This window comes from Lampris incognitus, chromosome 2 (assembly GCF_029633865.1).
Source record: "Lampris incognitus isolate fLamInc1 chromosome 2, fLamInc1.hap2, whole genome shotgun sequence".
Taxonomy (NCBI): Eukaryota; Metazoa; Chordata; class Actinopteri; order Lampriformes; family Lampridae; genus Lampris; species Lampris incognitus.
The window spans coordinates 130928765-130941059 of record NC_079212.1 but is presented as its reverse complement, the minus strand read 5'-3'; the positions used below and the strand labels follow the sequence as shown (position 1 = coordinate 130941059).

At 44.6% G+C, this 12295-nt stretch overlaps 1 protein-coding gene across 1 annotated transcript in view; it reads right to left on the bottom strand.

The window, feature by feature from the left end:
* Nucleotides 1-11574, bottom strand: part of ptpra (protein tyrosine phosphatase receptor type A) — a 34946-nt gene extending 23372 nt beyond the window's left edge. The window contains exon 1 of the mRNA XM_056301736.1: nt 11187-11574. The gene's annotated coding sequence lies outside the window, so the exon portion shown is untranslated. The remainder of the gene's footprint in view (nt 1-11186) is intronic.
* Between the last annotated feature and the right edge of the window lie 721 nt (nt 11575-12295).

Here is a 12295-nt window from a genome sequence, read left to right as displayed (position 1 = left end):
CTTCGTCTTATCGCTTTGCCAGCGCTGGAGAAAGTCAACCATGTGCATGCGTGACTCATATCTATCGTTGATTCAGATTGGGAAAACAGAGGACCATGTTGGTCGCGTTGGTTGAGCAAGCTATAGAGTGAATGAAGAGAGGGAGCTGCAGAAGTGAGAATACATTTTTGTCAAAGGTTTTGAATCACTGCAACCACCAGAGGTTCTTGATCATACAGTCATATCTGTGCACAAAACATATTAGGCTGACAGTTCCCGTAGTATGCGAGATTAGTCCCACACACACACACACGCACACACACACACGTTTGCACTTGTATTTTTGTGAGGACCCCTCATTATTTTGTTCTTATTTCCATTTCTTATTTATCTTTTATTTCTGTTTGTTTCCGTTTCTATTTTCTTATCTTGTATCTTGTTAGTTTTTAGTTATTAGAGCGTGAGTGTCTGTAATAGAACTCAATTTCCCCTCGGGGATAAATAAAGTATTCTGATTGACTACATTCATTCCCTAGCCCTTAACCCCAACCTTAACCATCAGAACTACATGCCTAACCCTAATTTTAACCTTATCCTAATTCTAACCCTAAACCCAAGTCCTAATCTTAAAACAGACCTTTGACTGGCTAAAATGTTCTCACTTTGCAAAAATATCCTCGCTCTGATGGCTAAAAACTCAAATTGGCCCTCATAAAGATAGAAGTACACACACACACACACACACACACACACACACACACACACACAAACACGCACACACACACAAACAAACAATAACCCCTCCAGGCTACCTACCGCCTGGAGGAGATAACAAAAGCAAGAATTAAGAGTCACATTTAAATTTCTGAAGCGACTAGCAAAAAACATGAATCAGTGTTTAGCCAATTAAAAGTCCATTGACACAGGGATGAGTGAGTGCACAATGGAGGGCAGATAAGAGCAGAAGAAGGAGAGAAGAAGGATGGATGGTGTGCGCCTGGCCAATTGTAGGGCTGTGTTGTAATACTAGAAGCCTTGAGGCTGGTGTCTCATTGACTGAGCTGGGATTTTTCCCTGTCTCTAAACCCATGGTCCTGACCCGGGAATAATCCAGCCTGTCTGGCTCTGTTTAGGCTTCTGCTCGTGCAATTTTACAGGGAGCCTGCAACTGCACCGCTGCAACACACAAACCAACACTTAGTTTGGGATTATATCAAGGGTTACTTAATCCGGGGGGGGGCAGTGGACAAATTGGGTGGTGAAAGCAATAACAGTGCCAGTTCCCCATCTAGACATATGTTTTGAACCGTGCTCGTCCAGTCCACTGCTCACATTCTGGTCTCACCACAGGACCATTCGGCTCTAACTGCAGTTTAAAAGGGGGCATGTTGCATGAGTTAAGTGGTCAATAAGGACGCTATTAACCTACAAAACCTAATGCTAAACAAGTCTTTCTAAGGTCCATCTAAACCAATTACAGAAAAGAAAAAAAAACTGACCCTGACTGAGACCATTTGGATCAAAATGTTGTGTTATTCTCATAATATGAAATAAGAAAGAAATCATACTTGGGAACTTATAAGCTGTGTGCAGGTGATTTCTTCCTTTCAGAGTCTGATTTGGTTGCCCAACACATGCAAAATACTTTGGATGTGCGTGTGCCTTTTTTGAGTTTTTAGGAAAAAAAGTCTTGCTTTTAGAATGACAGTCCCATATAATCTGAAGCCATGTTAGTTATATGTGGATGTGACGGGTGAGATTTAAATAGATGGCGTTTGAGACTATCTTAAGTATTTCTGCTTTCTAAACTCCACCGTCTGCTGTGTCGACAAGGTTTTTTTTTCTGGTTCTTTTTTTAACAGCAAATAAGAGCAGGACGTGTCTTGGTCCTATATATAGAAATGTTTCCTAATTAAACAGGATGCCCTTGCATTGCAAGCGTCTGTCTTATGGCAAAATCATGTTACATGAATGGCTTAACAATGATTAAGCCAGAAAGATGAGGAAATACGATAACCTATGTGTTTGGCACACTTCAAAGACCCTAAATATGAACACAGTGAGAAATATCTCTTAATAATTTTTAAGCCCAATTCTCTCGGCTAAATTGTTCTTTGCCTGGTTCACATTCCAGAGCAGAGTCATAGAGCAGAGAGCACAAGAGAGCACACTGCTTCCTTCCCTTCCGTTTGCACCCACAAACACATAAACAAAAAGGTTAATCTTAAAACATTAGCGTGAACCCTGACCTCGTACCCTGCTGCACTGCTGCCTCATTCTTCCCTTGACTTCAGCATTCAGCGAAAAGAGTGACTCAGCTGCAGTGCAGGAGTGCTACTTGTTTAACTGAGTATGTGGCCTATTTAACTTCTGTCCTTCTCAACATAAATTGTGTTAAATTTAAAGCAATTTAGGGCGTCCAGGTAGCGTCGCGGTCTATTCCGTTGCATACCAACATGGGGATCACCGGTTCGAATCCCCGTGTTACCTCCGGCTGGTCGGGCATCCCTACACACACAACTGGCCGTGCCTGCGGGTGGGAAGCCGAATGTGGGTATGTGTCCTGGTTGCTGCACTAGCGCCTCCTCTGGTCAGTTGGGGTGTCTGTTCAGGAGGGAGGGGGAACTGGGGGGAAATAGCGTGATCCTCTCATGCGATACGTCCCCCTGGCGAAACTCCTCACTGTCAGGTGAAAAGAAGCGGCTGGTAACTCCACATGTATCAGAAGATGCATGTGGTAGTCTGCAGCCCTCCCCGGATCGGCAGAGGGGGTGGAGCGGTGACCGGCATGGTTCAGAAGAGCGGGGTAATTTGCCGGATACATTGGTGAGAAAATTTTTTTTTTTAAATTAAAAATTTAAAGCAACCCATGTTGATGCAAATGGCACTAGTCTTGTTGTTACCCTTCACCTCATGGCTGCTGCACGGGCTCGAACGCTTTGTCTGCAGGGTGAGTCTAAGAGTGCAGGTCACTAGAGACCCAACCAAATGTGTTTGGGGCTACATACCAAGCAGCTGTTTTGTTGTGAGTGCATGTATATGCGTATGCCTCCTTTCAACAGGCTTCACTCCATGTTTGTAGTGAGCATTAATAATTCAACAGATCCTGGGCAAATGCGTCTACTTTCGCCACACTTCAGCTCAGCGCTCCAGCAGTTCTCTGTGTTAAAGACTTCGCAGGGTTGAGTTGGTGTAATTTGTGCCCAAATGATGCATGCACCGCAAAAGAGGGAGCCCTAAAACAATCACTTTATAATGAGTCCATTCTGCCTGACAACCAAAACTATTCTATACCGTGTTAACATTTCACATCTGCTTCCAATTGGAGGAAGGATATACAGTATGCAGGATCTTGGTTTTGCATTTCGGGTCCCTCTGGATGCTTACAGGACAGGACAACATGACTTTTCGGTCAAACCACTCTGAATTATCATTCTCAACCCTTAACTAGGTTTTTGATGAGGTTATTGCAATTAAAAGAACAATCAGCCCCGCCTCAAAATAGTTTTATATTACAGGCGTCTGGATGGCGTGGCGGTCTATTCCGTTGCCTACCAACATGGGGATCGCCAGTTTGAATCCCCATGTTACCTCCAGCTTGGTCGGGCGTCCCTACAGATACAATTGGCCATGTCTGCAGATGGGAAGCTGGTTGTTTGTATGTTTCCTGGTCGCTGCACTAGCGCCTCCTCTGGTTGGTCGGGGCGCCTGTTCAGGGGGGAGGGGGAACTGGGGGGGGTAGCATGATCCTCCCACGCACTACATCCCCCTGGTGAAACTCCTCACTGTCAGGTGAAAAGAAGCAGCTGGTGACTCCACATGTATCAGAGGAGGCATGTGGTAGACTGCAGAGCTGCTCCGGATCGGCATAGGGGGTGGAGCAGTGACCGGGACGGCTCGGAAGAGTGGGGTAATTGGCCGGATACAATTGGGGAGAAAAAGGGAGGGGGAAAAATTATATTACAACACTTTTATTTATAGTAGACCACGACATGGTCCTTGACAACAAGAATGACTCTATTGCCAATTAATCTGATCTCATGTGACACAGACTGAGCCGCTGCGTATGACTCTTTCAACCCAGCATGCTGCTCTGTGTTCTGATACAGGCATTTATGACCAAGAGAATAAATATCCTCCACCCGGCATGTTCATCACACTACCCCCCTCAAGAGAAAACGTGAACATCTACTGGAGTCCTACTAATGTGTTTAAAAACATACAGAGATGCTCCCCTTTCTTGGACCGGTGCTGTTCATCCAAGTGAATAGCTTTCAGAAATGGCAGAGCACTTAAGCAGTCTTTTTGCAGCAGTTACTCTCACGATGAACCAACGTACCCCGCGCGAGATAGCCAGAGCTATCAGAATTGTGACAAGCAAAGCTAAAGCCTGTCAATGTTACCCCCCACCCCCACACAGACACACACAAAATATCAACAGTAATTCAGCGAGAGTAAATACACAACACAGACATGAGGAATCATCAATCAGATAGCCCCCTCCTAAAAAATGCCAACGTTTCTTTTCTTTACATTACCATACTAACCCCCTACCACCACTAACACACACACACACACACACACACACACACACACACACACACACACACACACACACACACACACACACACACACACACACACACACGGCAACCTGAAAGAATCAAATCAGTCAACATACAGGGAAGCTATGAAATGATTTTACTGTGCTTCAGCAGAGGATCATGATGAGAATAAGGGCTCCTTATCATGCACATCATGCGCCTATATTCCTTTTTCTTCAGTCTGAACCCATTTTATCAAACTCCAGGGGCAAATCACAGATCAAAGACACCAATGAGACATGGACTGGGGCGTAAGACAAAACTGCTTCTGTGACACTGTACTGCACAGAGGAGCTGGCCCCGGTGTGAGAAAAGCCTTGACAGTACACCTAACAGATGACTTGCAAAAACGTTTGGCCATGATGACACAGCCCACTGAATAAGGACAAATTTTACTTCCAACTATGAAAATATAGCCCAGTTGTTCTAGTTGTTTGTTTTGTGCGTTTTTTCATTCAGGAAGATGTCTTGGGACACATTTAGTAGTAAATGCTATATACTTCTTGGTCACCATCCTCTCATGGCAGAACCCAAAATACATCACGTCAAGAGACGTGAAACCAAATGGACAAATAAACCCGTTTGTTTTGTAGGCATTAGCTTTGTATGCATGCAAGTAGGGAACCTAGTCTTACTTAAAAAGACAATTTTGCTTCGCTCCTCGTAGCCAAATACAGACCTCATTCGAGTGTAACCACAAAGTAGTCAATGGACCAGGCTGTTTCCGTGCCATTTCATTCACGAACAAAGCAAAACAAACACTTATAGGTAGGATATAAAAGAAGTCCCATTGCATCGCCATGACAACCACAGACTAAAATCTCACATCCCTGAAAGGTACTCATTTAATATGCAGAGTCCCCCCACACAACAAGTCTCTGGCTCTCTTCCAGTCTATACAGTCTATGTAAAACCTGAGGTGAAGTATTAAACACATTTTCCAATAGCACAATCATGACAACACCATCATGACAAGCTCAAGACCAAAATGTGTTTTTTCCAATAAAGCCTACCCACGTAATAAGTCTAGCTAGATTTTATTCTTGTTCATGAAAGCGGCCCAATGACTTTAGACACTTCCTTCAGTCTAATAAATGTTGCTAGATCTTGGTCTACATCATTTTACACACTCACAAAAAAAAGAGAGAGAGAGATGGAGAGAGACAAATGTGGTGAAACAGTACAACAGCCATCTACAGCTCAGGTTTCCTCTATTCTATGTTATGCATTATGTTGATGGCAAAATAATTTTATTTCATCTGGCAATTTATTCTCTGAGGATACCCCCAGATACCCAGTGGGTGGGTTGGAAAGCTAACAGATACAAAGACCAAAAGCCTTATTGGTCCGATTCCAGCAATGGTGGATGAGGGGGGATTTCACCCTTCATATAGTGAAAAACTTCCCCTTGGCTCTCTCCAGGGCACCCTGCCCTGCTCGTGGTTACAGCGCTAGATAATGGTTGTCTGTCTGTCTCCATTCATGACATATTAATACGGTTTCTATGCCTTGATAGTCTGGGAAAACAGGAATACTGTGAATGCTTCTCTTCATGTGAGGCTAAAGTAGGCCTAACCCAGGCTTGCCCGGACTCTTGCTCTAAAACAGACCACAGATTATATGTCCCCAATGCCACATACAACAGCCACAATCCTCTGGACTTCCCTTTCTGAGGGCTACTACTCTCTGCTGGTGTGGTTTGTGTTCCTGTTGGCTTCTTTCATGAACTGGTGAGTTGATGAAAAGTCTAGGAAGAGCGGGAGATTAGCATTGTGGCTAATCGTGCAGGCAAGTGTGACCACTGTGTCTGTTATTAAGCTTATATTGACGATTTGGTTCAATTCAGCTTGAAGGACCAAGGAAACGCACTCTTCTCAATGAGTGGAAAGTGGTGAGTCAACTAAGCTTTTCTCTCTGCCTGCTTTGTTGTGGGGTTTCTCACAGAGCATGCCAGGGGCCTTTGGAGTCTACCCACATAACCCAGAGAAAGGATGTGGAGGTGCTAGCCGTGGCCTTCCCACAGAAGCCACGGTGACCTTAGGAACACGATGTGAGGCCACAGAACCGGCCACTGGGCTATGGAGACACGACAGTTATCAGTTTGGATGGATGTTTGCCACTTCAACTTGTTAAGCAGAAGAATATTGCCAATACTGCCTGATTCTTATGCCTGATCGCCTAATTCCGACTCTGAAATGTGAGTTATGTTTCCTTAATGCAGGCTACAGTTAATGCCTCAGAACTTAAAATAGCTGCAGTCTCTTTCAAATGCACTGTAACTGACCCTTACGTAAAGCATACAGCTAAAATAGTGATAGTCATGTTCCATGAAGGGCTATGTGTAGGCAGCTTCTTTCAAATCCAACACTAAACGAGTCGATTTCACAAATTAATTGTCCCCGTCTGAGGGTGTGTTCATCGGTGAAATCAGCCTGTGTAGTTGGGTTGGGTTGGAAAGAAAACCTGCATACACGGAGGGCTGTGTTGTAGCTCAGTGGCATAAAACACAAGACCACTGAGCTAAAATAGAGACACAGCCCTTCCCAATTCCCAAAACTGACACACCTCTATTTGGTTCCTATGACAAAAGGGACCAAAATGAAAGGTTTCCATATCTGAGGTGGCCATCCTACTACCCCTGTTCCTTCCTCTTCCTCCAAAAAGATAAGTGGCCCATCAAAGATCCAGCGACAGGCCTCTGAGACTGGGCTGCATTGCCCTATAACGAACCCCCCCACCCCACCCCCTGACTTCTTTCTTGTCCAGTCTTACATGGAGCAGAGAAAGGCCAATGAGGGTTGCTAATGTTATCTGTTCATTAGCCAGCCTTTCACAGGATGCCTTTTTGGGGCTTGTCAGCAATAGAAACATTCCTAGCGGGGGAAAAAACATCTTCATATGAGGCCCCTAACTGGTCTAGATCTGACCTTTATTTATGAAGCCAGGACCCCCTGTCTTAAACTGCGGTGCATGAAGTTGCTCATAAAAAGAAAAATGACTGAATCACAAATTTAAACACCTGACCTCTGCCAAATAATTTTAAATCTATAAAATGTTGTCTTCACATTGGCTTTAAAACAACAAGGTCGCTGAAATTCAAGTTCAAATTTCATTTCCATTTATTTGTCCCAACGCGTAACACCAGTTGCAGCAGGCCTAGAAGAAACAGACTCAGATGAAAACGGGCAAAAATAGATGGAGTAATTATCTGACTCAAACGTAAGCCTAAGTGCACTTTGAGGCACTTATTTTAGCCTATTGCTACAAAATGCATGCAAACTGGAGGTTCATCATTGTGCTGAAGTTATATTCAATCTATTTGGTTTTGATAAACACATAAGACTCTTTTTATGGGCAAATGGGCGTGATCCTATCATCAAATCAAGATTGATTTTTAACTGTGGCAAAATGAAACCATCTTAACTGGCCAATACAATACAATACAATACAATACAATACAATACAATACAATACAATACAAATGCAGGTTAAATGCAGAGGAAGAATTTCCCCACGGGGATCAATAAGTAGTAAAATAAATAAAATAAAATAGTTTAAAAGATTTAAAGTATTCGTGTGTATGTATGTCGGCCCTGTGTGATGGCCTGGCGGCCTGTCCAGGGTGTCTCCCCGCCTGCTGCCCAGTGACTGCTGGGATAAGCTCCAGCATCCCCCGCGACCCTGAGAGCTGGATAAGCGGCTCGGATAATGGATGGATGGATGTTTTTGAGAAAAATTAATCATAAACCCTTATGAACGTGTTTGTCAAATGCAGCAGTGGCAGCGTGTAGACAAAAGTCACTATCTCTGTGCTGGGCCTGGTCATAGGGTGTGGCACTGTCGTACTTATTTTGTCAAATACATGTGCCCTTTAACAAACATAAGCCCTGGCATATTTGCGATCTGATATCACTTTGTAGTAACAAGGCAAGGGGGGGGGGACTACATATGTGTATGTATGTGTGTATGTGTGTGTGTATGTGTATGAGGGACAGAGGCTTCTGAAAAACTGGTTAGTTCAAAAAAAGTACACCAACCTGAAATGCCGATTAAGTTTCTAGATCATTGGGAACCTTTCAAATAGCATCACATATTCTACATACCTTAAAAGCAGGCACATGCCGAGGACTACATGATGTGTTTAAGGGGGTACGTCTTTTTCAACTCTGACTTTACTGCATCCACGAAAAGAAAAGGGGTAAATATGTCCACTGCAACTCAAAAATGTCCAATTAAAAATGGGCCTGAACGATGTGTGAGGTGAACTTTGCCCAGTAGTATCTGTATCCATTGCATTTATGGGGTAATGCAATCACTGAGTCTTCCCCTATGGGGAGGATGTAAAACAAACTGATGAAATTATTTGATTCGATTACATAACTGACACTCCCCGTTTACAAATTGTTACGGTAGGATGAGTTTGTCAGATTTGAACGATTTGGCAATGATCTTTTTCTGTACAAGTCAAGCCCTCATGTTACATATTTTCAACATTAACACATACTACTAAGTCTAAATGATACACGAGAGCTGGGTGAAATAAACCTCCATAATCCCCTAAATATCACTGTGTTCAGCCAAACAGAAAACAGATTACAGTGCTCTGCCACTTAAAAATATTTAAGTTTGCAGGTGGAAACAAAATATACCTTCTGCCCCACCCAATGAGTCAACTCATAATATTGTGTCAGTACCCTGGAATTGTGCAATTTCCCAGCCCTGAGGTAGTTTCAAACATCCAGCATTAAAATCATCGGACGAGTTATCCACAAAGGCTTTACAATGGAAGTTTTTGACTCATTTCAGTACGAAGGCCAATCATTGTGTATTAGGCCTGATGCTAGAGTCACTCTTTCTATAGTAACAAATCCCTTTCTTGATTCCAGGACAAAAATAGTCCTTTGTACTCAAAATAGGTTCAAGAAGAGGGGCGAGATGATAATAACTCTGCCTCATGCGCCGACGCTATCATCAAATACGATTCTTAAGACAGTCGGCCACTCTCAGAAAGTGCTTGAATGGGCCACCGTCTTAGTAGCAGAGGCGGTTTGACAGCTTTTGGGGAGGAGCAATGACATGTACGGGCCTGACAAGTGGGGGGTCAATGTAGGCCTCACTGTGATGAAGAACCTAATAAGTTACAGCGAAGCAACTGGAGATTTGCACCTGGATAGTCCTAACAGCGAAGGGGAAAAGTGCATTCTGGAGAGGCATGGAGAGGAGGGCAACGCAACTCTGCAGCAGCTCAGCGAAATGGCCCAGACAAGTTGAATCAATGTCAAGATAGACGTTGCAAAAGAGGTCTTGTGATGGCATATGCCAAACCCTGCCGCGCTTCCTCAACAACGATGATGCTTTTCTTTGGCTCGGCCTTGAAGTGTTGAAACTCGTGTAATCGTAATATTTCTTCATGATTTTTTTTTTGTTCTAGCTCATCCTCGGGATTAACTAAATAGAGACTGATGTACAATCTAACTACAGTTTAACCAACAACACTTTCAAATGACAAAAAGGGCTTCTTCTGTTAGACCGACATTAGTCTAACATCTTCTGTTAGACTAATGTCTAACATCTTCTTCATGGGTCTTATGCACCAAAGACCCATGAAGAAAAAAAATAAAATCAATGTTTCAGCACTCCATGCCAGTCTGATCAAAGGCAAAATAAAACATGAATAGCCTCAACATCCATAGAAGCAAGAAGCCTGCTTAGCTGCATGCCCAATTCTGCAAAACGATAAAAGCATCAGTCATAAATCAGATGGAAATAACAACAGCAGCAGCAACTTTGGAAGAGGCTGTAACATAGGTAAGCCCAGACAGGCGACGTGAATTTTGTCACCAAACGAACCTAAAGAGAACACACACACACACACACACACACACACACACACACACACACACACACACACACACACACACACACACACACACACACACACACACACACACACACACAAAATCCCTAACATGGACAGGAGATGGTTGATAGGGCGACCTAATTCCTGGACTGGGTCCCACGAAGCCCCAGCCACCACCACCACCACCCCCGTTCCTCCACCCACCCAGGGTCGCTCCCCACCCTCTCAAAACATGTAATAACAAAGCGTTGATCAATAAAGTGTACTTTCCAGTGAGGCAGAACACACAATACCTCCCTTTGTTCTGGTTTCGCATCGCGACAACGTGTGTCCAGCATTGCACGCTTGGTTAAGAATCCATCTGACTTCTAATAAATCTTACGGCACCCATCCTTACCCACCACCACCCCCCCTCCCCTTCACCAGAGTTTCCCTCCCTGCCTCCAAGCTACTTCTCAAATGTTCACGTCGCTACCAACACTAATGTACGCGCTCCGTGGATGAAGATGGGAAGAGGAGGAGGAGGGGGGGGGTTGTATATCGAGTATTACCACAATGCGTGTTCTCTTGTTTTCATTTGACTTTATGGTCACTGGGCTCTGTGCGCTATCACACAGCCACATAACCTACAATGTGCTGGATCAAAGTAGTTGTTTTGGTGGGTGACACAGCGCTGAAAAGGAAACATGCCATTGCGAAAACGGTAACAAGTGTGGATAGGCTTGCGCAACAAAAACACTCACCGCAACTCCAGCACCGCTTAGGGGAGATCCTAAATTGTTTTCCTTCTTTCTTTCTCCCCCCCTTTTTTTTCCTTCCACGTTTTAAAACCCCGGCCCCTGTCTCCACACCCCACGGATCTAAAGTGTGAGCGGGGTGGGGGGGGGGGACCTGGGTGTTAAGAAACGATCTGGGACGGACGCACACAACCAGTTCGGGAAAGGAACTACTCGGCAGTCTGGGTCCCGTCTCCGCGACGGCCGACAACAAAATTCGGTCCCCGCGAATTATTCACTTTGCCAAAAAGGGTTTTTCCCCCTACACGCGCTGGACTTTCTCCGTCTTCTCGGGTGCGAGAGGGACGCGAAGAGCACGGGTTTATCCGCTGTATCCGGGCGCGTCGGCCGACTATCCTAGTCCGCCATGTTGTGTGTCTGCATAGGAAGAATGGGAAGCAGAGCGGCCAATTCCCAGGCCAGGCCCCCTTCTCCCCGCTTTCTCTCCCACAGTCCGTTGCGACATCTGCTGGTTCGTGGGGAAGTGCGTCGGCAAAATGCCCCCCCCCTCCCCCCATATAATCCGTGGCGTTGCTGGTGGGAAACTTGCACTTTCGGTATGCGAGTTTGTTTTTATAAACCATCTTGATTATTAAAAAAAAAAGAAGAAAGAAACAGGAGCGTTATAATCAAGGCCGTTCCCGCGATGTCAAAAAGAAAGAAAAGGGCGTCCATTTGTTCTTTTGGGGATAAAACGTTCGGCATAACAAAGGTCGACTCGGGGAATGTCTATGGAGCCCTGCCTGCCCCTCACGCGCCCACTGCAGACATAATAGTTTTTGTTTTGTTTTTTTATGAATGGGGACGCTGTACTGCAGCCTCCGGTATCCATGGACGGAAGAAGCGGATTCACGTACTAAACGACAATGCACCCAACACAAAGCGTGTCATAGCAGGACACGGGCTTCTGTTTGAACTTTAGCATCAACGCGTCCCATTGAAGAAGAAAAAAAAATTCACAAATACCCAAATCCGATAGGCTAGGATGGAAATAGGTAAGGTCCGGAGGCACGCTCCTCGCTTGAGAAATGACCGGCTATGAGGAAGATTTCTTATAATGTGTTATAATTGTCTAC